This window comes from Tinamus guttatus, unplaced genomic scaffold (assembly GCF_059628265.1).
Source record: "Tinamus guttatus ecotype Peru unplaced genomic scaffold, ASM5962826v1 Tinamus_guttatus_pri_ptg000279l, whole genome shotgun sequence".
Lineage (NCBI taxonomy): Eukaryota > Metazoa > Chordata > Aves > Tinamiformes > Tinamidae > Tinamus > Tinamus guttatus.
Window position 1 is genome coordinate 387372 of NW_028288813.1, and position 5068 is coordinate 392439.

Sequence of the window (5068 nt, forward strand, 5' to 3'; positions counted from 1 at the left end):
GGCAGCCCTGCCTATTCCTATCACCAGCTCTCTGGAGAAGGCGGCAGACGCAGGTCACTGCCCGCCGATGGGCTGCGGCTGACTCCTCACACGTCAGAGGCCCCAGCAGTCCCACCAAGGAGCCAAAGTCTTGGAAGATGCTGCCTCGCTGCAGGAGCAAGACACAGGCACAAGGTCACCGGCATCACCACGGCCGCTGGCCCTCTCCCGACTGCAGCGCCTCAAGCCCTGGCAAAGCCGGGCAGGAACAAGGGGCCACCCACAGCCCTGGGATACCCAGAACCCGCCGCCTGCCCATGCAGAGCTCCTGGCAAAAGGTCCCCGCTCACCCTCTGCTTGCACCTCTCTTTGCAGGTGCCCAGGAACCGCTCAACAGATGACAAGGCCAGCTGAAAGTGCCTCTCAGTACAGCGGGGCACAACTGAAACCATTCCCTACAACGCAGCAAAAATGGGGAGTCACTCTCACCACAGTGACCAGCCCTGGCCAGCTCCACTGGCCAGGGAGCTTTCCTGAGGTAATGGTAGTGAACAGAAATGCAGCAGGGCCAGAGCATGGCACACGGAGCCCCTGAGCCCCAGGACACGCAGCACAACAAGAGGAACCCTCACCTGCGCCTCTCACAGCTCCAGGAAGTTTGCACTTTGCAGGTGCCCCAGGGTCTGCTCTTGTACGAAGCGGGGACTCCCGCAAGCTGCCAGGGCTGTGCCGAGTGCCTTGTACAGGAACCTCTGCAAGAGAAGAGGCCAAGCCCCAGCTGCAGTGACAGCCCAGCCTGGCAGGACAGGGCCAGCCCATGGCAGCCCCACGGTGCCAGCACACGCCAAGGCACCCGCAGCACCAACAGCAGCTGCTGGCCAGACTGGCCCCAGGACCAGCTTAGCCTGGAGGGGCAAAAGCCCCTTCCTGGGCAAAGAGAGAGGGCAGGGGCAAAACCAGGCACGGAGCAGAGCAGCATCGCCGACCAGAGTCCTGTCCGGAGCCCCCCAGGGTTTTGTCACCGCAGCCCTCGGGGTACGTGAACAGCAGCAACTCTGCACAGGGAACAAACCTTTTCCCAGGACAGGCGTGGAGAGCAGCCCAGCTGATGGCTCATTTCCCGGCTAAGGTCAATAATCCAGACGTCGTTCGCAACAACGTCCAGTGAGGTTCGCAAGAACTAGGGTGAAGCGGGAGATGAAGTAAATGCCCCCCTGTTCCTGGCCAGGACCTTTTGCATACCCCAGGGACCCTGGAGATGGCCGGGGCAGAGCACCCTCTCGCGACTGCCCCTCTGCCCACCGGCCCCTCCTGTAACTGCGTCTCGCTCTTCCCCTCAGGAGCCACTCAAGCCCTTGGGTGCTGCACATGCCAGGAGCAGGCAGTGCAACGGCACAGGCCCCCCGAGGAGGAGGCTTCTGCCCTGGCCTTCAGCTGCCTTTATGCCCAGTCATTCTGCACGTGCTGAGAGCAGCTCTTCCAAGCAGGCAGCCTGCGTGGCCAGGGAAGGCACTGAGGCCTTGGGACCTGCTTGTGCCACTCAGTGCCTCAGCAGGGAGTTCCGAGGTTCCTCCTTGCCCTTTTCCTGGGCCTGCTTGTCCCATCCATGTGTGCCCCCACAGGGATGCTGTACCTTCAGCAGAAGGCTCTCCCATTCCACCATGTCCAGGTTTCTCACAGTTGTTCCTGCAAAGCCAGAGAAATCAGAAGCTCTTGCTGCTATTCCAGCACCGTGTCTCATGTCCCAAAGCCTCAGGCCATTGGCCTGATAAGTTCTGGCAAACATGACTTCATCCTCTCCGCCAGACTCGGTGCTGCCCTCTCCGCATGCAGCCTCTCCCTCTGTGGACACTTTACCTGCCAGGTGCTGCAGCAGCACGGGCATCTCCGCAGGCCAGCTCGCCCCCACGCTCCCGTGGATCATGCTGGGAAGCGCCTGCAGCAGCTGCAGGGCTGCAGTGCCACAGCCAGTGCCTGCGTGGGGAGTCACCACGGCCACCACCTAGGGCAGAAGACAGATGGCCTCGTGCAAGCCGCAGGAGCCGTGGCCACCCTGCAGGCAGGCGAGCAGGGAGGCTGGCATTGCCCTGGATGCCAGGAGGCAGCCGACAGCCTTACCTGAGCGCTGCCATCCCTGGGAGGAGGAGGAGCTCCCGACGGGCAGGGGCTGCCCAGGCACCCTCTGGCATCCTCCTGCCTCCTCCCAGGGTGCCCTGCACTGGCCATGGCACCATCTCTTCTGCATCTCCCCTCTCTGCAGCCATGAAAGCTCTTTCCTGGGGCCCTGTTACTCACCAACAGGCAAACCAGCAGGGCCTGGGGCGCTGGCAGAGCAGCTGTGGGCACAAAGAAAAGCCACGTGAGACGCCCAGCCCCACCAGGCCCTGCCCGCACCATGTCCCCCAGCCCCACGCACAGCTGAAGGGGACCCCAGCTGCGCCACCTGCGCCTTTGCTTCCCACCTTGCTCCTCAGACTCCAGGAGCTCGTGTGCTGCCTCCTCTTCATGGCACTCTGCTCTCTCCCGCCTCCTGGTCAGTGCACACAGGCAGCGGCAGAGCGGGACCAGCATGCCCGTGTACTGGGCCGGCACCACGTACTGCAGCAGTTTGGGCCACAGGAGCTGCAGGCAAGAACAGGGCCACTGGGCACGCCGCTATTTCCACCTCTCCCTCCCAGGCCTCCTGTTATTGATGCTTCTGTGGCACCAGCCCAGCCCCTGGGCCTCACTCCTTCCCTCAGCCTCACCCTGGCTTCCTCCTCCACCTTCTCTCCCTCTCGCCCATCTGGCTTTGTGCACCTTTTCCCTCACTTTGGCTGCCTGCTTGCCGAGAGCAGCCGCCAAAACTCACCCCCGCGAACAGCTCGCCTCCCTGCTGCAAGGGGATGCCCTATGGTCCCCCCAGTCCCTATGTCTCATTTACAGAAGGCAGCCAAGACGTGCCCAGCTGTGCTCCTTACAGCCACAGTATGCACTGAATGAGCAAGGGCAGCCCTAGCTCTTCCTGGCTGCTTTAGGGGCTAAGATGGGCAGTGTCAACACACCGGGGAAAGACAGAAAGCAACAGCGTCCAGCAGCGGAAAACTCACTTTGGCCTCTGCTCTGGTGGAGACATCCAGTGTGCCCAGGATGTGCCTGCACAGGCGCTGAATGGCCTTTTCTTCCTGGGCTTCCATCTCAGAAAGAGTTCCTGATGTCTGCGAGACAAAGGTGGGAAACACCCGTGGATGCCCATTCCCAGCCCTTTCAGTGCACGGTGATGGGAGGCTGCTCCCACTGTGGCACCAGCGTCATTGCTCCTGCTCACCAGGCAGAACACCCAATGCTAAGGATGCCCATGGCACCGCTGTGGCACGGGACACAGACCAGCGCCACCCTCTGCCCTTACCAGTTTGCGTGAGGAGCGGCTGAACTCAGTGAAGATGTGCCCCACCACGTCCCCATGCCGAGCAGCCCGGGGCGCTGGAGTGCAGCAGCTCCCCGATGAAATGCAGGACGGCTGCTCTCACCTGGTGGAGAGGCTGCAGTCACAACCCACACCAAACGCGCGGGTTTGACGGCCTTCACAGAGCTGCAGCCCATCTGGCCAGGCCGAGACAACGAGGGAGCAGCCCTTGCTCTGCAGCTGCCACCAGACTCCGACCCCAGGCCCTGTCCTTGACTGCTGGTTTGGCCTCTCCAGCCTCTGTCCTGGGGAAAGGGCTGCTCGGCCCCTGCAGCGGTACCGTCCCTGTCCAAACCAGCTCACCTGCACTGCAGGGTCGTGGCACACGGACTGTGCCAGCTTCACCAACACTGGCATGTTCTCCCTCACATTGGGGACTGCAAAATACAAGGGAAGGTGGGTTCTGAGGCTGAGCCTCCATTTTCAGAGGGATTTGTCACAGCTCCCCAGCTTTTTGTGCACAAATGGGGCAGAAAAGTGGGGCCATATTGCCAATTCAGAAGAAGCAGCAGCATCCCAGAAGCGCTCCATTTCTCCAGCACGTGTTACTTACTGTTAAAACAGACCAGAGCCTGCAGCATTTGCACGGCTGCCACTCAATCCGCCCTGCTCCCGTCCCTCAGCTTGCAGTAGAGGAACACAATCACCTCCTCTGGGCAGATTTGGGCTGCGGGGAAGAAATTATTCTTGGTGTTAGTGGCCAGCATCCCACACCTGCCCGTTGGCAGGACAGCAGCCGGGACACGGCGGCGCAGGGCCGGCTCTCCTTCCCTACCCTGCAGCACGATGCAGCGGCACAGCTCTGCTCAGTGCTCTGGGCTGGGCGGCTCCATCTCATTGCAAAGCTGTGGGAACAAGGTGTGTTTTAGGGAAAGCAAGAGCAGCGTGGAGGGGGACAGAACTAAACTGTGCTATCAGTGATCCTCTCACGAGCGGTTCTGGCCATGGACCCACGGCCTAAAGCCCAAAGCCCCGCACACGCGCAGGCCAGCGACGCAGCATCGGGCCTTACCTGTTCGTGCACGGCAGCATTGATGGCCAGAAGCCTGGCGCGAGGCACATGGCTCTGAACATCTGCCACAGCCCCCAGGAAATAGCACAGAGTCTGCAAGGGAGCACGGGAGGGAGAGGGCAGCTGTCACCGTGAGCCACGGGGAAAGGAAACCGGCACTGCTAGGAGCTGCCCCGGCCTGAACCCACTTCCAGGGAGACCCCAGCCTGCACGGGGCTGCTGGCTCAACCACGAGGTCTCTCTCCTCCGTGCAGCCCTGCCAGGAGGGCCTTTCCCACCACATCGTCCCCCTCACACCTCTCTCCACCACAGGGGCTGGACATGGCCCTGGCTGTGAGGACAGAGCTCCCTATGCCCCCCGACACAGAGGCGGCACAGCCTCCCCTCCCAGGATCCATCCTCTCCATCCCGGCCTCCTGCCGTGCCAGTTCTTCTAGCAAGCCCCTGCAAAGCCCCAGATCCCTCTTCCTGCTCAAAGGTATTCAAACATACAGAGTTCCTGTTCCTTCCAGCACCCTGCAGCTCTCCAACGCCTTGCACTATCCCCACGGCCCCAGCAATGCGGTGCCCCTCGCAGTGCCTCACCGTGGTCACCCCAGCAGGGTCCCGCACTTCCCGGTACTGATGCAGCA

General features: G+C 62.0%; 1 pseudogene; it reads right to left on the reverse strand.

The window, feature by feature from the left end:
* Positions 1 to 620: 620 nt before the first annotated feature.
* On the reverse strand, positions 621 to 4262 carry LOC148594234 (maestro heat-like repeat-containing protein family member 2B; annotated as a pseudogene).
* Positions 4263 to 5068: the final 806 nt, after the last annotated feature.